Source organism: Sylvia atricapilla, chromosome 1 (genome assembly GCF_009819655.1).
Source record: "Sylvia atricapilla isolate bSylAtr1 chromosome 1, bSylAtr1.pri, whole genome shotgun sequence".
NCBI lineage: Eukaryota > Metazoa > Chordata > Aves > Passeriformes > Sylviidae > Sylvia > Sylvia atricapilla.
In genome coordinates this window covers 111004959-111031614 of record NC_089140.1, presented here as the reverse complement: position 1 = coordinate 111031614, position 26656 = coordinate 111004959, and the positions used below count along the sequence as shown (strand labels likewise).

At 40.8% G+C, this 26656-nt stretch overlaps 1 pseudogene; it reads right to left on the bottom strand.

Annotated features, from left to right (window-relative positions):
* Positions 1-24208, bottom strand: part of LOC136358791 (chloride channel protein B-like) — an 87441-nt pseudogene extending 63233 nt beyond the window's left edge.
* Between the last annotated feature and the right edge of the window lie 2448 nt (positions 24209-26656).

Below are 26656 nucleotides of genomic sequence, written 5' to 3'. Positions count from 1 at the left end.
ATATATCCCAATTAAGTTGTTTTGTTAACTAATAAATCTAGTTTATTAGATCAGTTTGTTATTTATTCTCCTAATCTATCTGTTTTATTAATGCTTATATTCCTCTATGTAATCTTCTGGCTGCTGAAACCCCAGATTCCCAAAACCAGGAACTACTTTATGCTATCTAAACACAGAAAACGGGAAAAAAAATATTAAAATACATAGCCCAGCCTTAACTGCTTTGCCCACACAACTGTAACTCTATCAAAGGGGATTAGCTGACCAAGAATGTATCATTCCTGAAGAACACTTGGTGGATAAGCACAGCACTGGGAGCCGATGGATGTATTTGCAATTAGAAAGCTTTGCACTGGAGAGCTGGAAGGACTTAGAGGTTTCCTTTTCCACAGCAGCACAGGCCATACTCAAACCACACCTCAAAGATGTCTGTCCCACGCATTCTTAAAGCTCTCCTTTGGTAAACACTGGTACCAGTTATTTCAACATTTTGCTGCTTAGACTGCCGGTTATCACGCTGACCACAGCCAGCCTTTCTGCACAGCTCTGCTATTCCTGGACACTTTCTCAATCTCTGTCATCTGGAACAACTGAACTCTCCAAGCAGGTACAACTTCCTTCTTCCAGTCTGGAAAGCAGCCGGCATGCTTTGGACATCACCACAGATTAGACAGCAACAATATGAACTCTGTTCCTGGAACAAAGAGCAGGAGATCTGTGGTATTTGACCCACCTGATCCCTGCTCAGAACTACAAGGAAAAATTAAAATGCAGCCAACATCTAGTGCAAGAAAATTTCTTCCAGACTCCAGATTGGCAACCAAAGGGACACAAGATACTTCCCAATCTTGTATTTGCTTTTTACATTACTCTAACCTCTCAAACAAGAATATATTCCAAATTCATAATGGTCAATAAAAGAAGAAAAACCTGATTACTCTGCTGTGGTTTCGAAGCCATATGATTTGTGTAACTCACTTATATCAAAGCCTGAAGTTCTGTACATATGTCTTTGCTACCAGTAAAGGAATGCACACTCAAAAAACAGCACATCCGAGAAGCAATTCGAAGCTTGCAGCAATGCCAAAATAACTGAGAGAGAAACAACAGAAGAAAGTGGTTTTTTTACAATGAAAGTACAAATGGCTGAGCAAGAAGAACAAAGCACAGAGAATGGAGGTGTAGGGCTTGTTTACACACAGGGTTTTGTAGCACCAACTCTTCCTGTTTGAAATCAGTGCATTTGGTGGAGACAGATTTCTCCCTGGTGGCAACAGGAGCACTGCACTGCCACACTGCAGGAATACATGTGCAGTACTGAGACTTGCTGATAGAAGAAACCCATTGCTTCTTAATCCCCTTCTCTTTCCTTCCCATGACCTCCTATTCCTCCTTCTCCAAGGAATATCAATGCCTGCTGGAAGAGCTACAAAACACTACTGAAAGCACTGTTCAGTGTAAATGTGTGAGGAGAAGCTACGACAGAAGAAGGAAGTGCTGTCATGCTGGCATAGCCACATACAGCCCCATCTGGAGCTGCAATCTTTCACTATCACAGTTTAAAAGCAAAACTATACACTTGACCGAGTTGGATCAGTACACAAGACAAAAATCAGCATCTTACAATTTCTTGGTTACTTGGTTCTTACTGCATCTCTTAAAGTAGCAAGCGTGCTTAATACTAATCTGTTGGATCTCAAAAGGGTAATTATATTTATCTGCTTGTGGAGCACTGACTGATAAGCTCACACTATGCCGAGATGAGCCAAATTTCAATGATCCTAACTAAAGTCTTACAGCTGCAATCAAAATTCCCTTTTTCAATTCCTAAGAAAAAGAGAAGAGTGAACAAGCTTCCTTTCCACATTGAGTCTTATTACAAGCTCATTAAAGACATCATCACTACCTTCAGCATGTGCATGACCTTACGAAGTCCAGAACGATTTGATGCTTAATTCCTTACAGATCTATCCAGTTTCAACATGATGTACTCTTTATAACTTGTAGCCACACCAAATGAAAAATTGGCATTAAGACCGTCCAGCCTCTAGGTTGGATCAGCCTGGCTATTTTTGATTCAGAGACAGACAAAAAAATTAATGTGGTTTCAGATGTTTTTCCTTAACAGCAAAGAATAGTTTTGTCTTTAAAAGTAACATTTTGCAAGCATTTAGTCCTTAAAATAAAGGAAGAGGGGGGGAAAAGTATGTCAGAGTGAAGGAAAAAGCTTTTCCTGTAGCAACCCAAATAGCCACTGATACCCAGTCCTGGTACTAAGTGACAAAGGCTGCTTTTATAAAGAAAATGTAAATACATGTTACAGCAAACAACACTGAATCAAGTATTACAAGTCAAATAACAGACTAGAATTGGTAGCAAGCATAGGAAAGCATGTGTGCCTTCCATAGACTTAAATAAGCTTTGTCCTGGTTCCAGCCCAGATCAGCGGGATGGGGTGGAGACAGTGAAGAACTTGTGCAATTCAATGCCATTTTTTGTCAGGAACATCTGAAAAGCCAGGGAGAGGGGAAAAGGGCTCTTTTTCTTTCAAGAAGGAGTAAGTGTGGAAGGCAGAGGGTCTGTCCACCATTGTTTTTCATTTGTCTTGGGCTTTGTGAGCATTTGGCTTGTAAATCATCTTTTTGTTTGTATATTTTTGTTATTACTATAGTTGCTGTTACTGTTTGTTTCCTTATCTCAGTGCTATTTCCAGTAAATTGTTCTTACCTCAATCTATGATTTCTCCTTTTTTTCTCACACCAGAGAGGGGAGAGGAGCAGCTCATGGTTTTTAATGGTAGTACTAAATTGGGGAATACCATTCCTAAACCATGACATGAGTCCCATCACTAATGGCAAGCTAGTCAGCATTTACAATTTGTTTTATGCAATGTGTATATGATCCTGCCCACGTGGAAGGATGAATAAATACATTTTACAAAATTATGAATTTGCAAAACTAGATGTTGGCAGTGGCCATTTGCAATGGCTGTGAAATCAAGCTACCATTTAACCTCAGTCTGAGCAAGTACTTTTCTACTTCCTCTGGATTCCTCATATGTATTTGTTAAGAATTATACTTGTACTGCAAAGCCTGTTTCAGATTCAAGGATCTCTTCAGCTGTTTAACCACAGAATCCCAAAACATTCAGTCACATATTCCCTGCCTGTTTATTAAAACAATACTTGCCATTTCAAGTTCCTGGATTACAGTTTGTGCTGGGTTACCTATTTGTGTCCCCACAGAGAGAACTGATCAAATCATGTCCCTCAGCCAGTTGGAGCTGAGAATAACAAAGATTTTTCATCAGTTTCCAGTTTCAGATTTCCAGTTCAAGCACAGCCTATCTGCTATAGACTTATATACCAGTTTAAAAGGCCTTTATGTTTTGTAAAGCAGAATTAGGATTACAAATTGAAGAACTTGTGTGGTACATACAGCCACATTTCATGCTCTTTTACGTGTTTAGTTCTCTTTTGTTTCTTTCTTTTTCCTTTTTTCCCCCCTTATTTTGACATGTCAGCAAATGCCTCTCACTGGAAAAGTTTAAGTGTGATTAAATTTCAGTGATTAAAAGATTAAGTGTAACTTCTGTGTCTACATGAATTAATTTTAAATACTCAGGTCTGACACACCTTTAAATTTTTTCCATCTGAAATCTTTGTAACAGCTAACTGAAAGAAATGGTTAATAACTGTATTCCCATAGATATGCTCATGGTGATCCTCCCCACTTCTGTTTCTGAGTTGTTTCTCATGTGGCAATATCTCACACTCAAGACAAGAGGGCAAGGAAAGAAATACAGTAAATATACTGTAAGAGTTGCCATACATACGCGCAGGCATTAAGTAAACAGTCTGTTGTGAGATGTCAGGATGGACCAAAACAAAGAAAGAAGTGTCTAAACCCAATAATGCCGCCACTTACCACAAGAAAATTGCCCTTTTGTCCTGTCCATGTATCCACATTTGCTCACAAGCAATGAGTGAGGCCGACATTCATCCAATCTAACTTCAGGGATGCGACTGCTGCAACCAGGTGACTGGCCTCTGACCCTTTGGCCAGCAGAGAGCACTGGTACCTCCAGGAAGGTTTGGAGCACATGGAATGCTCTACACACAGCCAGAATGCTCTACACACTGCACCATGGCAGAGGGTGGAGATGCAGCCAGACCGAGTTCTTTGCAGGCTGCCACTTGTGCACAGCAGGGACTTGGGATCTGTGTGATTTTCTTTATGGTTTTTGCCGTTGGAACTTAAAATTATACTGTGTGTCAGAAAGGGTCCACTGTTTCAGTTTGAATTTCTCCACATTTATGCAAATTTGAAGTCCCTGGTCAGTAGGAACAGTTAAAGATTTGTTTCTAACTTGCAAACTTATTGCTTCCCTTCTCTCATGAGGATGTTATGAAAGGATTAATACTCAGTTAATCCACAAAAATAAGTTCCTAGACATCCTAGCAGTACTAGACAGCTATAAAGTCTAAAGCTAACTAGATCCTACATAGTGGAGACAGACCCTGCAATCCAAATGGCTGAAGATACTTTATCAGGTCCTTCTAGATTTCCACACAGCCATTTTGAAGTAAACATGAATGAAACCAAAAATGTTTGAAATAGAACACAGCAGAAGGGGTTTTCACTGGCTGCTTTGCATTCACCAAAACCAAAGAGAGATTTTATGAGATGACTGCACTGCATTTCAGTGCTGCCTTATTTTTCATCATAATATAGTTCAATGTAACAGTTATATTTCATTCAAAACTAATGTTCAGGGTTTTATCTTAATTGAGATTAATTTATATTTATAGACAAAGGAAGATACACCCAAAATAACAACAAAAAAAAAATTAGAAAGTATTTCAGTAGACATCGGGAGAAAAATTACAGGAACACACAACCAGAGTAATAATACATTTTCCAAGCACAAGGTTTCGTCCTCTCTGTGGATAGCTATTAAAGAGCTCAGCACATTTATGGAAACCTTTAAGTCAAGATTCAGCTGTGTGCAATTGTGACAAATTGTCAGACAATTGTATCTCAAGCCTTTGTTCCCCTCTATCTCAAAGATTATAATGTTATGGGCAGAACACATCTACAACAGACAGATGAAACTGGGAGTAGCTCAGCCTTCACAAAGCTTAGGTCAGGTTTTGTTTTTGAAAACTTGACTCTGGGATAGTTCAAACCCAGGTCAACTTTTTGCCAAAACTCCAAAGTCCAAAGGGAGCTAGAAGGACAGCTAGCCTGAAGCCAGTGGCTACACGTTTCAAGCAGTAGCCTATCTTCACAGCTAGGCAGAAAGGAAAATAATCCTCTCAAGTCTCCCTTTAAAGTTTTGACAGCTTATATATGAAGTACATATGCATATATCCTTAAATTGTCCACTCTGCCCATGGAAACACTGAGCTTTTGAAACAGAAGCATTAGTCAGCGTGATTTAAAAAAATAGAAAAAGAAAGATAGCTCTGCCAGATTCTTGGCAAAACATTATCTACATTGTGATTTCCTCACAGAGAGAAAGGTGATGAATTGAGGAGAAGCAAACGCAGGCCAAGGGGCAGTAGGGCACTCAGAAGACAGCTTTGTCTAATCTATGGGCTGAAGATTAGATATTCAATTCCAGTCAAAGGAATGGTACTCCGGGTTATGTTGTGGGTGTGGAAGATACCGTGATGGGTTCTTTCCAAGTTTAAATGCAAACTGGTTTATACAAGATTATTTTTGGTTAAAGTCACTGTGACATAGCTTCTTTCAGCTGCCTCATTATGTGAGTTTATTAAAAAAAAAAAAAAATTGCATGGTTCTCTCTCAGATCAAACAGTCTCTTTCCTGCCTTTTTTCTGCCAAGTTATAATAAAATAAGGACTGTGACCTGAGTAGGATCTTCTAGAGCTAACAGAAAAGGAAAAACAGTCTGAAAACAGTTCATGCTACAAAGTTAAGGTTAAATAAAAAAGGCAGAATTTTTAAAAATACAGGATTAAGGCTAAAATACATATATACAGAAAAGCTCTATAAGCACCACAGCCCTACAAAACACATGCTGTTCTCCCATTTTCAGGTATGAGCTGTCAAGGTGCTAACCACTCCATGAACTTTTGGAGTCAGCAAGGCACCACTTCTTAAACAACATAAAATAACTCTTAGAGGAGTTTTCTTAGTGTTTTCTTTATGTCTGGCACTAAATCTTTGCTAGATGATCTTACATTTAATTCTATAGTGTCTTCTAACGTACTGGCTCTTACTGGCTTGTGTTGATGCATGTTCTGGTTTTTATTCCAGAGAGTAATAAACAGTGTTTTTTATGTGCTTAAGCAGTTTGTGCAAGGTTTTTGTAATGTACCATGAGAAAGCCAAAGGTTTCCCAGTGGTAGGGGAAGCAGCTGTCAAACACAGCACTCTGGCTCCAAATTGTTAAAGCAGTAATTGTCACAAGCCCAACCTCTTGCAAGCAGAGGTCCTTCGAAAACCATGGCATTTCCACAGGACTAGTGGGAGTCACACGTGGGACTCCGCTTCTCACCCATGCTGGATTGAAAACTGGATTTTGGTTACAATATCTCATTGCAGCGCTCAACAGCACAGAGCCATGAACCTGCACAGAGATAGAGGAGCAAAGCTGTAGCTCAGCATGGGAAGGCTGGGCAGGGGAAGGACTCTCCCTAAAGCTGAGAAAACCTGTTTCCCTTACTGACCTCACTCACTCTTTCAAATGTGGAAGCAAAAACCTTGCAGTGAGGTTCATCGGGGTGTGTTCCCTCAGTAGATGATGAGCCAACAGAAATGCCAGCATCCTGCCACTAAGAGGAGCTGAAATTCAGCTGTCATCAACAGCACGGGCATGCTCCAGCAAAGCCCTTTCACCGGGATCCCTCTTCCTCCTACCCAGGTCAGATTTCACCTCTGGTGTGCCAACAGAGAGCCCAACAGCAGATTGCTCCTCTGACCAAGAGCAGGACCAGGCAGAGGAGGTGGAGGACTGCCAGAGCACACAGAACTTCCACGAGCTAAATGAAACGCACTCTTTCTGACTCTATGGAGAGGTAAACCATTGGCAAACATGGTTTTCACATCTGTACGTCTGTGGAGAGCATGCAGAGACTTGGTCATGTGCCTCAAGCTACAGTTATTTACACTTTTATCTCCGAAAGTTTCCTCTCTCATATATAAAATATTTTCTTCCAAGTATCATGCAGGCTGTCAATGCAAGTCAAGGTGATTGCCTTTGCCTGAAACCTACATATTTTTGCTGGCTCGGAGTGGAAGCTTCCAAAGGGATGTGTGGGCTGATGGGAGGAGAGCATCTCTATAGCAAACTCACTGGTCTTCAGTTGAGCAATCGCCTCTCCAACAGGGAGAGAAGAAAAAGCAGGATTTATATATAAAAAACCAGATATGGCATAACTAAAACATACTGGCAAGTCTGCCTGTAAGAGGGCAGAAGAAAGGGGCCTCAGTGTGCACCAGTTTCCCTAAAGATATGCTATCTCAACACTTTAAAAGACTGGAAAACTCCTCAAAAATAATGGAAATAAAGAAAACATATGACAAGTAGGTATTCACCAAAGAGACTTGCATAGCATCTCAAATTTGCACAATTTACTAAAACTGCAGTAGAAAAGCTTTGAAGATTTTCTTTCTTCACATTTAATCATAGAATGGTTTGCATTGAAAGGCACCTGAAAGATCATCCAGTTCCAATATCCCTGCCATGAGCAGGGACACCTTCCACTAGACCAGCCTGGCCTTGAGCACTTCCAGGGGTGGGGAGTACACAACTTTCCTGAGTAACCTTGTCCAGTGTCTCACCACCTTCACGTGCAGGAATTTCTTATAGTATCTAATCTAAACCCGTCCTTTTTACGTTTGAAGCCTTGACCCCCAATCTGTCACTACATGCTCTTTTTGTAAAAAGTCCCTCTCCAGCCTTTTTGCAGCCCCCTTCAGGTATTGGAAGTTGCTCTAAGGCCTCAGCAGAGGCTTCTCTGCTCCAGGCTGAACAAACCCAACTCTCTCAGCCTGTCTTTATAGGATTATTGAGGTCATCATGTTCCTCATAACATGCTTAAACTATAACCAAAGCAGAAAACTGAAAAACATTAAAATATTCAAAATACAGGAACCCTTTGCCTGTACCCTTTCTTTTCCAATGGCATGACTCTCCCCAAAGATGTATGATACCAAATGGAAACTCCAAAGCCTAGATGTAAAGTGGCCCCATCACGTCTTATCAGGACATTTTGGCTTTCCAAAGATTGCAAATAAATGCAAAAGCACACCAACACAACTGCTATGTGTCACTAAGCTGATAAAGTATCATCAGAGTAGAAAAGCAGCAGCAGAGTGACTCTACAGGTAAAACACTTCAAGCATAAAAACCAAACCAAACTGAACCAAACAAAGAAAAAAAATCTTCTTTATTCTTATATATGTACCAACACTAAATACATATATGAATTTTGAAAATCCACGTTATCTTTACTCTATTACACATTATTAAGTACCAGCAGGTCAGATTCACTTTTTCATCCAGCAGCTTGTGACCTGCCCTCATTAGTCTCTTTAAATGTTATATAATTAAGAAAACCATATTATTTACTTACAAAGATAAACACAGTCTCCAGAAGGTTGCTTGTTTTTCTAAGGGATGATTTTGGAATTGAATTAAAGAACTGCATATGTAACTGATTCATCTTTAAATTTAGGGGAAAAAAGAAAGCTCCTAGAAGACCTCTAAACACTCCAAGGAGGCTGGTTGGAATGAAGGCCCAGATATTCATGTCCAGCAAGTTCTTAATCTGAGTCAAAGAATGGAGAAATCTGAGCTTCCTGCCAGTGACATGAATTATTGCATCCTTTCTCACAAAACCTGATACCTCAAAGTAATTTCCATGGAAAAAATAAATCTTTCCTTTTGATTTAGAGAACTCAGCTAATTCATTTAAAGCTGATCTCTTCTTGCACACCTCACAGAAGTGGAACCTAGCAGGTAGACACTGGTGTTGGCCCACACAGCAGAAAACTATGATGTACTGCACTTACCACTGGCACTCAGCACTTCAGGTTACATCCGAATAACACAATATAATGGCTTTAATGAGCACTTCAAAAGACTTTGCTGAATCAGAGCTTTGCTGAATGCTCATTTCTTAAGTGTCAATTTGCATCCATGTGCATTGAAATAATTTATAAGTAAATTTATTTAAGTAAAACTGTGGAAATTCATTCTGAGCTAGAACAACTTAGAAAACAACAAATCACAGGCACAGAACATAATCTGGCAGCTGTAACAGTAATTGAATTTTCTGCTTGACTCCTCAACAAGCAGCAAGGATGAAAGCAATATCACGTTTTAATTTTATCTTCCAGGCAACAAAATGGAGTCAAGAGGTCAGTGATAATCTATTAAAAGCTGTGAGGATTTTACTTTCCATGCCCAGGTTTAGAGTTACACAGCTTTTTGTCATGATTAGGATCTGAACAAAGTAAAAGACCATAAAATGGATAAAAAGCTACGTGCCAGGATGCGAGAATGCCACATGTCAAGAGTTGCCTGCAAAAATCCTAAACTTGGGGTTAGTGGATTGGACAAACTGTCAGCTGTCAGCCTGACTTGAATTGCTTAAGCGTGAGGTCCTCTTATTGTTCAAATTCTGTTTTCTCCTTCCTTTTCTTCTTGCCCCTAATCTTATTCTTGTTCTTGCTACAAATAGCCTAGAGTTTAACAAATTCACCATGTGGCTGTACTAAACATGGGTGGTATTTCCTGAAAAGAGAAATTCCAGGGTCAAAATCCATCCAAGCTTCAAGAGCTGGTCCACAGGGTTCTGCAGACAGAAAAGCTGTGTCTGGAAGAGAGAGAATCCCATCAGCCATTCCCAGGCACCAGAAGCTCAACACCTGCATGTACAGTCACAGGGAGTAGGGACAGATTTAACGTGTATCATGCCTTAGAACCAGGATTACAACAATCACCTACATAGGTACTCTGTGTACTGAGCAAAACTTTATTAACGCTATTTTTACCAATAACAACCTAATTTAAAATTAAATCCTTTCCAAAGGATTTAAAGAGGTCTAATATTTAAGGTGTTGGAAGTCAGAAGGAACGAGCTCAATTTGAAGTAGAAAAAAAGATTTGGTTTATTTACTTCAGGATCCAAATATCTTGTATTATATTCTACTTACTTCCAATTCTGCATTAAAACTAAAAATAGACATACATGATTTTATTGTTTTTTCTCCCTACCTCCATTCTCACTAAGGAAAAGATATACTGGGATATTTGCTTTCAAGTAAAACATGCACATTACACTGTATGTGTGTGGTAGCAAAGGTAATGTCAAGAGAGTATCCCACAGGCTGGAAATGAAAGGTGGCACAGTATAAACTTTGTTTTGGTTGTAATATAAACCACAAGCTTTGGCCAGTCATCGAGAAAAAAAATGGTACCTATAGAGCAAGTTTCACCTATAGAATTAATCCTATGGTCTATGTAAAAATAAAGTGAAGTTTCCTGAAAATCTCATGCTCCGGAGTACAATAAACGCCCCTGGTAACATAAGGCTAGGTAAAATGAAACTGAAAAACCAAAGAATTTCTTGAGAAACATAACCCACATGCTTTCAACCCAGTTTATTCACTGTAAACTGTGTTCTCTTAATGCCACAGAATACACAAGCAACAGAATTTCCCCTGAGCCTCATGTTCAGTGAAATGAAAATGTTTCTGCTTATCTGTACCACATTAAGCGGCAAAAACTTATTGAACCCTGCCAGAAGTTATGTTGTTAATAATTTTAACTAACTTTTCCCTCTAGTAACACTAAGAAAATATAGAAGGAGACAGAATCCACTGTTCTTTTCAGACAGCATCCTCAACTGAGTGCTAAAAGAGCAAAGCTTATTGTAAAATAGCAACAGAAGTGAATCCACTTTCCCCTCTGCATGCAGCTGTTTGTTACACAATACTTTGGTTTCAGCAATGAATCTGGCTTCAGAAGGCTTGAGTTCTTCCCTGTCCATGTGGCCTCATCTCTCTGCCACAAACTTTCATCTTCTTCCATGTGTAACTGCAGCTGTTTGGGCACCTGTACTATGGGTTGGTCCAGAAAAAGGATTTGGGTGGAAACCCAGTGCCTTCTCCACTTTCCTCTTCTAAATCTGTGGTAAAGCAAATATATCAGGGAGCATGCAGGCAAGAAGCATTGCCCATTTTCCCAGTTGAGGTATAGCTGCATGTGGAAAATGCCATGATCTTTAGTTTCTGCATTGCTAGAAGGATACAAGCCAGAAGAAATTCAAAGATGAATGGAAGTTATTCATTCAGCTATTACTTTAGGACAAATTTACCTATAGCAAAAAGTAGCAGAAAGTGGACTGGGATTCAGAATACCAGGAGTTTATTTCTAGCTCACTAACTGATCTCCAGGTCAATACAAAGAAGGGTATTTAGGCTGGAAGAAGTGAAGATCTTGATACTTGCACATCACTATTGAATCATCATCATCATGAGCAATAAAAATGAATGAATGAATGAATGAATGAATGAATGAATGAATGAATGAATGAGTGAATGAAAATAAAAGCAACTACTTTTAGGTGAACATAAGGTGAAAGGTTGTGTCATGCTGGAAGGAATAAAGCAAAGGCAGCTGAGGCTGAAGGTCACCTCCATTTTGCAACTAGGAACAAACAGTGATTGCATGTTTTCAAATGTATGATCTGTAAGCACCAAGGAACAGGGGTACAGTACAGCAGTGCCTGCAACAACAGACTGCTTGAGCCAACTACAGAAGGGAAGGACAGGCTATTTAAGAGCTTCTCTGCTTTTTCCTTTACTTCAAAGTATCTTCTTCTACCCAGCATCAGCACAGAAAATTACCTTATGAATAACTAATAAGCAAACAGTAGATATTTTGCCTGTTCACTAAAATTTAGAACAAAACACTCTGTGTTGTATTTGATTTCCAGATGTAAAGTGTGAAGACTTCCATAACCCACAAATCTGATAACTGTCCATATCCCAGCTTTCCCTCTTCTCTCCTACTTCCCCAGCAAAAACACTGAAAGAGACAAGCCTAAACCCCTACATCTGCTTCCTCCCACACCCACACAGTACAGACCCATAACAGAACTGTTTTCTCTGCTTCAGAGAGTCCAAAATGACCCCTGTAAACAAACCCATAGAAGGAACAGTAAATGCCTGGTGAAAGTGGCCACCAAGCAGCAACAGCAGGTTTGCCAGGCCAGCCTGATGTCCCACTTCTTCGAAGAAGAGCAAGAGTCTGCTGATGACAGCACAAAATACCAAAGCTATGCCTGCTTGTGCACCAGCTGTAATGAAACTGTGCCTGCAGCAGGGAGAAGTGACAAAATGTGGGTAACAGGGGTAAAAAAAGAGAAACAAAACCCACCATCATTTCCTGTCAAAGCCTGCTGGTATATTATAGGGTTACTATAGTGCCTTGCATGTCCAGGATGTGAGTTCAGACATGTTTGCCCTGACAAAATCCTCAGCCCCATAGCACCATTTGGTATGACGTGACAGAGAGCTGCTGAGCTAGCACCAAACAGCCCAAGAACAGGCAGATGTGCCACTTCCCACCCTGGAACAGTGCACTCCCATGATTGAGATACTGCAGTGAAAAAAAAATGGTAAGACACCTTGAGATTCACTACAGAATAAGAATATAGTCCTGGAGCCTGAAGGCTCAACATGCTGCCTCAGACTGTAAATGTCTGAGAAACCCACATGGAGTATGTGCCTACTCCCTCCCTGTAAAGGTGTGGAGCCCACATATGCCCCTAGTGCTGTAAGCAGCACTAGGAGCTCAAATAGCAGAGATCTAGAGATCTGCACTGTGTGCCATCCTAGTAAAGAGAAAAAAAAAAAAAAAAAAAAAAGGGGAGTAAAATAATTACAGTATTATAAAAAAGGAATTAATGGGCAGTCTTTCTTAAACATTTGTATTATATATTTTATATTTTCCCACACACAACATCATTTTCTTTCCAAAACACCCATTTTGTCCTATTAAAACAATATCCTGCATCAGACAAATGTTACATTTTTAAGGGAGGCCACAATGTGCAAAACAGGGAAGGCTTTAGAAGGAGGAAATAAAATTATGCTTGAATTCTGTCTTAGAAAAATAGACTCACATCCAGCCTTTGCAGGGGTTACTGGAGTGATGCTGATACATCTAATGAACTAATCAATAGTACTGAAAAGCTTATAAAACTTGCATCCTCTGGATGTGCTACCTGACACTTCAGGGGTAATTTGTAGACATGCTGAGCATTTGCTGAAGTCAATGAGTGTAAAAAACACATGTGTATTTTAAATAGTAACAAACAGCAAATTCTCAGAAAAAGAAAAAAACATCAGAGTCATGTCTAAACATCTGGAGGCCTTTTTATCTTCTCTGTAGTGTTCACAAGTTTTATCAGTACATGGACAGGTAGCAGTGAGGATAATGGAGAGAAAGCAAGGGAAAAAAGTAAAGAGAAGATTAAAATAAAAGAGGTGTCAAAGCCCTTAACAAAGCTCATCAGTAAAGTCACACAATTAACTTCATGTCTGATTTCCCAACTGACAAATGTTAAGACCCTTTTGTGCATGGATTTTTACTTACATGTGGTACTTTCCCAGTGACATTGTTTCCAGCAGAGAGGAACTCAAGAGGCACTGCATGCCTCAGCACTAGCTGGGCAAGCTTTCCTCGGACATCCCCAGCTTCTTGCTCCAGGCAGCTGTACGTGCTACGTGTCCCACCAGAGGTATCAACGATGAAACTGGACCCTTCCAACACATCCAGTAGAGCTCTCTGATGGAGGAATGCCTTAAGTGCCTTCAACAGCCTAATGCTTGCTGAGTTACTGCTCTGCCTGTGACTGCTCCTGGAGTGGGTACATCTCGAGCCTATTCAGCATCAGAAGGTACCAGCAGAGTGGGAGTTTGTCATCCTGGTCTTTGTAAAAAAGTCTCACTTAGACTGGCATTTGTCTCTGCTGCTCACCAACAGGCCTCTCTGTGAAGGGGGCTGCCATACAACCTGTTTCCCCCAGATGGTTCCTGACTGCAAGCTGGTGCTTCTTTCTCATTAACTGCATCCTCCACAAAAACCCAAACATTTCCCCCACTTTTCTTACCACAGTTGCTGATTTCTCCCATCAGTAACATTTTGCTTAACCAGCACATCTCAGATTTATTTAAATGACTGATTTTAAAATGCTAAAGGTAAAGGACATGCCATATCTTCCCTTTGATGCTTTTTAATTTACTATTAAGCTACAGATAGTTCACAAGTGACTGTTCATTTGAATTCTATTTTTTGAGGAAATTAACACAGAGGATCCTCTTTTTTTATCCTTACTTTAAAAGACCAAATAAGGTTTTGTATGTTAACATGACAATAAACATGATCCAGAAGTCATAAAGTGGTTGCAATTTCTTTTCCTGGAAACCAATGAGATTTAGTAGAATTGCTCAAAAGAAAGAGTTTATGAGCATTATCTCACAGAGACTCGTGAGCAGAGAAGAGTCAGACTAAAGAAGTGTCACAAACAATTTACTTTTTCAAAACTCAAAAAATAAAGCAAAGACCCCCTGTGAACACTGGGCGATCCCCCTGATCTCTTTATTCCTGGGACAGCATCACTAATTCAAGGATGAAGTCCATGAGTAAAAATCCTGCTTTTTCTCCCTCCTTATATAACCCAGAAAGCAATGGGAAAATGTCTTCTGTATTGATGCATTAAACAACTTGTGAACCTTCTTTTAATTAAACAACTTTCATACAAACAATTTCCTTCCAATTAGAATGAGTGGCTTTTTCCCCATTACCAAGTGACAAAGAGCAGGAATGCTGAAAGATTGCTGGTGCAGCATCTCTGTTACCCTTCCAGATGCAACGGGCTCACCAGTGACCCACCAGACACTGCTGGGGCATCAAGGGCAGTGCTGGGGTGGCCCTCACAGAGCCCCACATCTCTGCCCATCACTTACTTTTCAGCTGGTGAAGATCAGGAGGTGGCTGCCAGTGGTGTCCAGCTGTAGCTGGCTCAGGCCACAGCCCAGGAGAGCACTAAAAGTGGTGTTGTATAATTGAGTGCACTCTTTGGTAAATTATTCATAAATCAGTTAAAGGCAGAGGAGCACAGAGCCCTAGCAGCAGCAAAGAGAGATTTGGTTTCAACAGATTTAAACATGGAAAATGCTGAACATGTCTTTTAAATATGCAAAGACATAAAGGAGGAAGCTACTGAAGACTCTCAGGTTCTTGACTCAGAGATTTAAATGTTTCTTTTGCAAAGATGGTGGTAGTCCATGAAATGCCTTTGAAGAATTGCATGTTAATGTCTGCCCAAGTGTGTTGACACATCAGACTAGAGCTCATCATTTCAATCATCTGTTCCCAGGTTAACAACCACGGCAGCCAGAACAGCCCTACTTCTAACAGGAGACGTGTGATGATTTAAATTATTACAGCGTGTTCCCAGGCAGCACTTCAAATTACATTTAAATGGGGGAAAAAAAATCCAAACCCTTAGTGGAATGAAAAATCTATTCATTGTATAATCTTGGAAGACTTTTCTACAAGACTTAAATTAGGAGCCTTAATAAATCTCTCCGAGGCTTTTAGCAACTTACGTTGTGTTTATGTTTAATAAAAATGGTGGAGGGTTCCAACTAAATTAAATTAAACTAGCTCTTAATTCCTATGTTTTGAAAAGGCATCACGTTGATACTGTGATGACTTTATTCATGGAAATATGATTCAACTCTTTGGCTCACAAATCACTGTTACCAACCCAACACGAAGGAAAAAAAGAAATCACAGCTGCAGTCTCTGAGCTCCTGGAGACAAATGTCTGAGAGCAAAGAAAACAAAAGAAACCAAAAGGGATAGCTGAGCCTTGGGAAGCATTGTCTAGAAGGTTTGTGGCCACCTTTTACTAACCACGCACTCCTATTTTTGAACATCTGAGTCATCCCCTAGGATGGTGCACCTCTGTGCAAATAAATAAATAAGTATAAACCCACAGAGCAACAGAAATTGTGAATGGTTGTTGGGGAGGAACATATTTGGTCAGAGTGGTGAAGAGGGGAGAACAAACCTCAAGGTTTGTTCCAACCCCAAAAAGGATCAGAAATAAAACAGCAAAACAGCCAACAAATAAACAATCCATATCCTTTCAGCAGAGACCAATTTACCGTTTCTATTCAAGATATGCTTCCAGATAGATAATAAAGTGCAGCAGGATTCTCCTCTGAATGATGAATAGAGGAAATTATGTCACTTTCCAAAACAAACAAAAAGCCTCAAAATCTGGCCCGCAGTTACCAAGTTTGATTGTATTGCAACACAGTAAATTTTAAGATCCTCTCTGACCTACAGAGGAGGATCAGGCAAGCCTCCACCATCCTCCTCAAAAGGCCAAGGACAACAGCAGGGTGATGGGAATTCTCTTCCTTTGTACATAAGAAGGTGGCATAAAAACACTATCCTTCAGAAAGACTATAAACTCTACTTTTCCCCACCTAGAAACAGGATCACACTACTGCATGAAAAACAAGCAGCTCCAACCCAGCCTGCAACCTGCCACCTGCAGAGCAGCACCTGGTTCCTGCAGTTGCCCTCAGCTGGCACTGGAGGCTGCCACGTTCCCCAGCTGGAAACACAGACCCCAGCAGTCTGAGCCTTGCACAGCCACTTAGGGCACTTCTGCAGGTGCCTTTAAAATTACTGTCCCTGTTGTGTGGAGCCCCTTGACACTCGCTTTATTTTCATACAGACTTTGCCCAGGTAAAAGCAGTTACAGGAGATGTAAAGCAGCTAGCAGGCCATGGCTGTGTGGCAGGTGGCTTTTCAGAAACCATAACTGCTTGCTGAGCATCACTCACGGAATAGTACTAGGGAGCCAAGCCAGTATTTAAAACACACAGCAAACAAATCCTATCCTTTACTGCATGGCATGAATAGTTGGGCTAATGAAAAAGGGATGGAGAACAGCACAGGTGAAAAGAGCTCCTAGTGCAAGGTATTTTTTAAGCCAGTGTTGCTACTAAGCCAGATGTTGCCAAGTCATACCCTCAGCCTGGTAGCTTTAACATTGAGAATTGCTATTTCTCACCCCAAATGGATCATGGGACCTTCTGGCTCACAGAGGAGCCCTGTAGGCTACAGCCAGCATGCATGAGAGAAATGCCCCTAAAAATGTCTTGATGTTAAAATGATGTTGAATAAAAGTGCCATTCAAAGTACCCAACGATTTCTGGCAAGCCAGACGGCAAAGCTGCTGGCAAAAGAACTGCAAAGGGGAAAGAAAAAAAAAAAAAAAAAAAAAAAAAACAGAGTCAAAAATTATTAGATGTTGATGTGTTAGATGTGTCCATGGACAACTTTTCAGTGTGACCCTCACCTTGTTCTATTCATAAACTTTCCCAGAACTAGCAGACAACAGAGATGTCCATACAGCTTCTGGCAATGCATAGAAATTCAAGCTCCTGACAGTGTTGCTATACACAAACTGGGGCTAATGAGAGAGGAAAAAAACTGACAAGGGCCCGTCCCAAGCCTCATCCTCCATCCTGATGCCTGCAGCCCATCAGTCTTTGCACAGGCTGTCTATGGAGCAAGGTGTATGTGTGAACCCCTGTGATTTGTCTAGTCAGTTCAGTCTTTAGAAAGTTGAAACCTGCTTGGTTATTGTATGCATAACAGCAAACTCCCTTTTCCTACTGTTGGTGGATTTCAGGGTAAGTCTAGTAAAATATTCACTTTTTCTCTCACCTATGCTGTTAATTGCCTGTCTATAATTAAATTGAACACAGCAGGACAGTAAATGACAGAAAGGCTCAATGTTTTAGCTTTGGTGCCTCATAAAGTGCTAACCTGGGCCACAAGCAATACCCACATAGCACAGCAAAATGATCAATCTAAAACCAACATGAACTTTTATATGGACTGATGGTCTTTGGCTTAGGTCCCTTCCAAACACTGAGTTTTCATGAGTTATACCAGCTGCCACTTGTATTTATTTTATAAACACCACATGCTAAGAGTAAATTGCATTGCCACCACCACTGATTTCACCCCAGACACTTTTAATACAAGTTACGGGTGGTGGAATCCAGGTTTAGGCTGAAGGCCAAGAAAGACCTCTCCAGTGGGGTTGTATAATTGAGAAGCTTTTCTTTTTTTTTCTTTTTTTTTTTTTTCTTTTTTTTTTCTTTTTTTTTTTTTCTTTTTTTAATAAAATACTGAAACAACAAGTATATGGAAGAGTAAGAGATTTGGTTTATCACAGTGTTATTGACTTGTTGCACAGGAGACCCAACACTTGCCAGCTCAGAACCCGGAGAGAGAACCACCAGCCCAGACAAAAGCACTCACAGCCAGTCCATCAGCACCCAGAGACCAGTCCCTGCTGTTCTTTTGTACTACAAATCTTTTGAACTACAAATTTCTGCAGGCAGGAGATATATGATAGGGAAAAACCAAAAGCAATGCAGGCTCTTCAGAAGGAAGGGAGTGAATAAGGGTAAAGTGAATGATGACTTTCGGAGTCCAAGTCATGGGTTTTTTTCCAGGACTTCCTGCCCATCTCTAAAAACACTATAAAGGAAACATTGATACTCCTCAAGGCCCTTTGAAGGACAGATGCAGGGTTCAAGTACCTTAAGAATAAGCACAAAAACACACTCTCTGATGTCTTCAGGCATTTTACCTGAATGGAGCCTTCAAAATCTTAGATCAGCAATTACTTTAATGAATTTGCAGCTATTATTAGTAGACAGAACATAAGTGAGCAAGCTGCTTCCTGCTCTATTTTAACCAGAAGCATGTCTCTCATACTGGGCATTCTCACATTGAAAACTCAGGTTTTGTTCACCCCAGGTTTTTGGTGGGTTTGTTTGTTTGTGTTTGGGCCGACCACGTGCGTGCTGTCTCCAGACTTCCTCAACTCCCACAGGCTTTGCTGCCTTCCGCAGGGCTCAGCTGTGACACATGGTGGGTGCAGGTCAAGCACATCCCTGGCATTTCTGAGGCCACAGAGTTACAGCCTTCCCAGCAGCATGTCCCATCAAGTGTTTTGTAAACACATCCAGCAGCACGGCCAAACAGCAAAGGAAAGTGCACAAAAAAAGAGTTTTGCTCATCTGCAGCTGAAGGAGGTATTCAGATGGGAAGGTCTTCCAGGGCAGGAATTACATGTTAGTACTGATGTCACAGCTTACCTCCTGCCCTTCTGTATTAACAATACAGTAAGACAGATTTTATAATAGAACAGGACCAAGAGCGTGTGTAACAGTTGTTGTGATGACCTGGAGTCAAAGTGTGGTTTCTTTCTATGTATTATTTACTTATACTTTAGTGTGTATATATACACACATGCTTGTATATACATACAAATGCATATATACACATTTGCATGTGTATTTATCCTCTGTTTATAAATTTTATAAACATACACATAGTTTGTATATAAAAAAAGGGAAATAATATTCCAAGAGGATTATATATGCTTTCCTCATGGAAAACCTAAACTTCTTTTTTTTAATATTTCTGATATATTCAGCTTCCATCTGTTCTGCAGAAGAACTCTTCCCTTGCATTTCTGTAAAGTACACTGAGATCTGTCCTTCAGCAGTTGGCAATATTACTTCATTATCTCGAGTCCACTCCAGACACTGGAGGACACATCCACGTCTCCATTGCACTGGATAGCCCAGAACTGGGCCCAGTACTCCAGATGTGGCCTCACCAATGCTGAAAAGAGGGGAAGGATCACTTCCCTCAGCCTGCTGATACTCTGAGTGCAGCCCAGGAGGCTGTCAGCCTCAGCTGTGCTCCCTTTTATTTTTACTTTTGTCTGCAAGTTTGCTGAAGGTACACCAAAACATTATCCCATCATCAGGATCATTAGTGAAAATATCCAACAGTATTTGACCCCAGGACCGACCCAGGGTATATCCTTGAGGACCAGTTTCTGGCTGGAATTTGTGCCACTGACCATAATACTTCGAGCCCAGCCGTTCTGCCAGGTAAATCCATTCACTGTCCAAACATCTAATCCATACACCATTAGTTTGTCTATGAGACTGTTATGGGAGACAGTGATGACAGCCTTGCTAAAGCTGAAATAAACAACCACTGTTCCAGTCATGTCATTGTAGAAAGTTGTTTTCCACGGTAAATCCATGCTTGATTTACTCACTGGAATGGACAGGTCCTCACCATGGATGAAAACCAATCAGCCCTCTTGGACCCCAGTTCTCTCCAGTATGATCTCCTCTGGGGTTCTTCCACACAAATCCTAGAACAGACCAAAGTGCTCTCCTGAAGTCCAATTCTTCACCTTTTCCCCTTCATCTCAGGATCCCATACATCCCAATCTCATGGTTACTGCTGCCCTCAACCCTCACATCACTGATCAGTCCTTCCTTCTCTGCAAGTACAAAGTCGAGCAGAGTATGTCCCCTCATCTGCTCCTAGATCACCTTATCAGGAAATTGTTATCAATGCACTCCAGAAACCTCATGGATTGCTTGTGCCCTGATGTGTTGTCCCTCCAGCATTTATTGGGATGTTTGGCTAGACTCCCACAAGGATCTGGGACATAAGACTTCTTCCAAATATCTGAAGACAGCTTTGCCTAATTCCTCACAGTTTACAGCAGACATCCACAACACCACCCCGTGTTGGTGTGTCTTCCATCACTGCTCTGCAAGCTCTCAGCTGACTCTCATCTCTCCCAAAGCAGAGCTCCAACCATTCCAACTTGTAACTATGGTGTGGCCTTCCTAAAGAGCCTCTATCCAGCCACTGCAGTGCTACAGCAGTGACAACTATCCCACCCCATCTGTGCAGACAAGGAGCTCATCTGCCTTGCTCCAGCCTCAGTGAGAGATTCCCAGGCCCAAATCTGCAGAGCTGCACCCTTCTCAGCAGCTTGCTTTGGGCTGTGGCCTCTGCTGATTCAGAGAGTCAGGGGTAATTTCTCCACCTGGGGGCCACCTCTGGCAGCTCCCTGCCACTGCTGCTGAGCACAGAAGCACTTCGAGCCCAGACCCTGGCCTCCTCCTGCACAAAGAGCTGCTGGCTGAATGCTGTGACTGATGGCTTTACAGGCTCCCTCCAGCACCAGCTGCCAGGATTCCTGACCCTGCCTGGTCAGGATTCAGCTGGAACAAAAGCTCTAAAGCCCCTTCTCACAAGAAACTCTTCAATATTTATACCATCTACTATAGATATCACAAGCCAAGTGAAAATTTTGCCATCTGCTTCTTTCTACAGGTGAGGAAAAGCAAGCAGTCAGGGCCAGAAATGCCTTAACACTTACATTGATTTTATCCATCCAATAATTTTTACCACCACCATTCCAATTATCACAGAACTAATGATAGCCATCAAGGACAAATTAATATTTCCATAATAATCTATTACTGAAAATATAGCTGGCCCAGACAGAGTGAAATAGTATCTCTGATACGAAGTCCACACTCACTAAGTACCTTAATGAAAGTTAATCCCTTCCCTCGGATATCACCCAGACCTAAAGCAGCACATGCTTTTGGCATACAAGGAGGAAGAAGAAGGCCACAATGTATCAAAGACTGCTTTCATCAATCCCATAACAAGAACAAACCCAGGTATTATACTGCACTATAGGCCGAGCTGTAGCATAGGACACCAACTTTGTGCGTGTAGACAAAGGACCACAAGGGGATCTGATCTCCACACTCACCTCCACAGGCAGCACCTCCGGGCAGTTAAATCTTGACACTCTGCATTTTCTAATAAACTAACACAGAAAATGTCACTGGCTTTCTCTTGCTCAGCTGCAGGTAATTTTCCACCAGGTTCCATTTCAATTTGATGAGAGACTTAATTATCTGATGAATCAAAAACCTCAGCACCCCCACTGCTGTTCTGATTAGCCCCATCAGCAGCCATCGATCCAGCTCTTTTTTAGATACAGCAAGACACAGTTACCTCTCAGGCCATAACACAGGATTATTTGTCATGCTGCCTCTCACAAGGACACTAATTCCGTTTTTAGAGCATTTTGATTATTACCTGTGACTGCTTGAACAGGGCACTCCTGCCAATATCTCTTTTAAAGAAGTGTACACTCCAAGATTTACCTTCAGGTGAAAGCCATTTTCATTTGGGTAAGGAATACAGTTGGATTTTTTGGTTTTGGATTTGTTTTTTTTTTTTTTAACACAGAAGTACCAATGCAGTCTCGTCTCTGATGTTGAATGCTTGATGTCATATCAAAATCAATTAAATGACCCAGTAATTAAACATTTGGTAGAGCACCCTGAACACAATTCAAAGTAATCCCTGTTTCCTTCAACTGCAATAACGCACTGAACACCCATCATGTAAATGTGCAAACCTTTACCTCCAGTTTCTGTCTGTCCTAAACTTTCACTTCTAGTAATAACCGTGCAGCAGTAATGACAGATTTATTTTCAGTATCACCTAGTATCTAGAAGTAGAGCAGGCCTACTGAGATTCAAACACCATGGTTCCTGCAGATTATGCTGAGAGAAAAAAAATAAAAATTAATTACTTTTAATAGTAATTTTAAAAATTGTAATTTAAAAATTGTAATTAATTTCAAGAAGTCTCAGTAAGAGAACTTCTTGCTTTGCCCAAATTTCTGCAAAGTCTCTTCCTTTTAAGTTGTATACATTGAGAAGTTAATAATTTTTTTTGCATATTCAGTAAATTGTGAAGAGCAAAGACATAAGCACTTTAAAAATATGCTGTTAATCCCTTGTCCCCTCTCCACGTTCAAAATATTTTTTTCTATATTCAAAATTTTCTTAATTCCTTCTGCTATCTGGCATCTCCCTGGAGTGTCCAAATCACACATTATTTTAGAGGCAACTTAACGGTATCTAAGTTTACCTGCATGTTTTCTCTTGTAGCCACTTCTTACAAACCTTTTTGTGTGAAGGCAAATAATCCACACTTTTATGGGCTAGCAGGTGTTCTCTCTACCAAAGGTACTACAGCTTGGATGCTTTATCCAAGGCAGTTTCCAAGTTGGCAGCTTGAAGAGAAGAATCAGTGCATGTCAAATGTTTACTGTAAATCAGAATCAGCAGCATGCTGTGTGTTTGCCACTTCCAAGGTGTGACTTTGGTAACCAAAGAAAGAGTATAAAGGTATTTCTGCTGCTTTCCACCAACTGGAATTTGCACCAATTTGGCAAGGTCTTATCTCAAATAATCATAGAATCACAAAACCACAGAACAGTTTGGATTGGAATCACAGAACCACAGAATGGTTTGGATTGGAAGGGAAAATACTGGAACTAAAAGATTATCTAGTGCCAGCCCCTCTGCCTTGGACAGGAACACCTTCCACTAGACCAGTTTGCTCAAAGTCCCATCCAACCTGGCCTTGAACACATCCACAGATGGGGCATCTACAACTTGTCTGGGCAACTTGTTCCAGTGCTTTACCACCCTCACAGTGAATAATTTCTTCCTAATATCCAATCTAAACCTACCCTCTGGCAATTTTAAGCCATTCCCCCTTGTCTTGTCACTAAATGCCCTTGTAAATTGCCTCTCTCCATCTTCCTTGTAGGCTCCCTGCCGGTACTGGAAGGCCACAACTGGGTCACCCCAAAGCCGCCTCTTTTCCAGATAATAAAGAAACAAATAGTTTCTGGTTGTGAATCAGTGAGTACTAAAGGGCAAGAGAGAAGATTCTTTACACAAGCCACATGCAAATTACCCAAAATAGAGACTTTTGGACTTACAGTTTTACAACACTGAAAGTTTCCTTGTAGTCCACCACTCACACTTCTCAACTGTAACAACACATAGTCACAAAGGAAATTGTGACCCCAGGGCAGGGGGTATATCCATGTCAGAATATAGCAATGGCACAAGTCCAATTTCTTACACCATGACTGGGGTTTTTTGCCAGCTCAATCAGGCATTTCATTTTAGAGACTTCAAAAGTACTATGCAAATTGCAGACCTGGCAACAACCAATCTGACAAAAAAGAGAATGAACTGAAGAGAATTGATCTAGGTGGAAATCAAAGACTGCAGAAAATAATTGTTGCTGGAAATTGTGTGAATAGCTATGAGCAACAGTAAATGCCTTAGAAAAGTTAGCTTCCTTCACATATGGAGAAATAAATGTACCTGCCACCAATACCTCCATACTGAAGTTATCTGACAACAAATACACACTGCGCGACCAATTAAATCCCTCCAGTCAAAGGTGAATTAAGGAACAGCAGGTATCTGACTGATTATGAACATTAATAATGTAAAAAGTGGTACGTACTTCACAAACGGAAGTTCAGACCTTAGTTTTGTGTTTAAGCACAAAAATGAGATTAGACTGCTAACTTCTGCTTGCACAAAAGCTAGGTTTAATTATTCTTATTCCAAGTTCAAAATGGAGCAAAGCAGAAGCCAGGTAAGAAAAGCAGGCACCCGAGCAGAGCTCCTGGCTCTGGGATCCCATCACCATTTCATTCAGGTATGCCAGACTGGCTATCCCAAGGTCTCCATTTAGCCCATTTATTTCTGGAACATAGGAATTTGTATGACGTTTTTTTCTAGTTGTGTTAGACCAAATGGTATATGTGAATAGATCTGGGTATTAAAAAGATTGCAGCACAAACAAAAATACAAAATCCACTGAACAATACAGATGGGGGATGGGAAAGGAACACTGAAATTAAAGCTGCATTTTTAGGGGAACCAGATGAGGCCAAGTCACACTGCTCATGGACGACAGATACACCTCATTCCATGTCACAATGACTGGTTACATAAACAGGTAATTGTTTTTACCCAAACAGGAAAATCATTCCTATCCATAAGAGCACACCTGAGCATTTGCCTCTGCTGTCCCCAGTTGCCAGAAAACCAAAGCTGACAACTGCTCTTCCACCAGACTTGGTCTCTGCAGCAGGGGCTCACCTGTACTGCAAATTCTCACAACCAACCACTCATGCATTCAAATTTTAAAAAACCAAATAGAATAAAAACGTGCTTTTGAACTTTGACTCCTAATTATTTGTTCCCCACGGACTCCCCTGTAGCCAGCTTGAACCCACCAGTATACTCACTTACCTGAAATACATTTCATGAATCTCTGAGAAGCAGTGCACAAATGGCCACAGTTTAAAAGCTAGATGGTTAAAAACAAAACAAGATTTGAGATTGCAGGGGAGCATTTGTTACTGGTGACCTGACACGAGACTGGACCAGCCAGGATGCCATCTGAAGCAGGGACAGGAATGAATGAATAGCCTGAAAAATAACTTTAATAAATACCTGGAGCCAGCAAAAAATCACAAGCCTACCTCAAAGACAGAACAATGGGGCAAACATATAAATATATACAGTGCAATCTGAGGGCAGGGAACCAATGAATAACAAGAACTCAAAACACTGCCTTATATGTAAAGTACTGTTAGTCAGTCATAAACAAGATCTCAAAAGATAACATTATTTGGCATGAACATATTTACATAATCTTTCCTATGATTCCATTCTCTTCACCATAACCTAACTAGATGTTTCCTTTCTTAACATCCCATTTCCCACAGCCTCAGATTGATGCTGACTTCACTGTGGGCCAAGGCCAACTCACTGTCCATCTCAGTGTTTAACTCCCACAGGCATTCCTGCATCCCTGAGATGCAGGAGTTAAGACACCTCTCCAAAGGACAGACAATGCCTTAAAAAACATACACACACATAGAGCTTTGTTCATTTACATTGAAACCTGAAGACTGAGAGACATGAAGGCAAATGCAGACTGGGGTTGTAAAAGCTTCTGCACCACACACTTCTCTCCTAAGAAGGCATACTGCTTAATTAGCCGGTAAGAATTTGACCCAAAACCTATGCATTTTGGCTGTCACTGTTACATACACTAACACCTCCCAGTGCAGAACATGAGTCTTCATCTTTGTTTTGAAAAGTATTTCAGAGTATATGTTTTCAGTTCTGTGAAGTTTGCGTAAGGATTGTCCTGCTTTCTGCAATGCTTTTATCTCCAAACATCACACAAGGATCTTTCTGCTTATTCAAGAGCTTCCAAAACTCAAGTTTTACCATGGATAAAGAAAATCAGAGGCAATGATGAAAAAATACTTCTCAGTACTGGAAGATAAAATGTCCCCATCTATGTAAGGAGACCAAAAAATCCAGGCTGCAACCAGTTCCCAAGCTTTTCACTGATTTCAGACTTCAGCAAGGCATGCTACCTGACTTAAAAGTGTTCTTACCTCAGCACGGCCTAATTGGGAATGGCTGCTTTGGAGACAAGGAGGGAAAGAAGGAAAAACTACCTATATACTTCTTTGCTTTGAGGAGTCAAGTTATAAATTTTTACTCAGTTAGGAAAGCGTTTTGAAAGGCCAGTGTGGGAAGAACCCATGCTTTTAAACTGCCAAGACCCCATTTTGGAGAGCTCCTTGTTCCACTCCCAAGCAGCTTCCATGCAGGCCATGGGACTCTTTTGCAAAAGAGCAATGGCTGAATAAAGGGGGTGGGCAGACAGCCCACAGCACGCCTTCTTGGGAAACATAAGTAGGCTGAGTCAGGCTGCCTCTAGTTAGGACCTGGAAAGTAGCTCCCTTGAAATCAG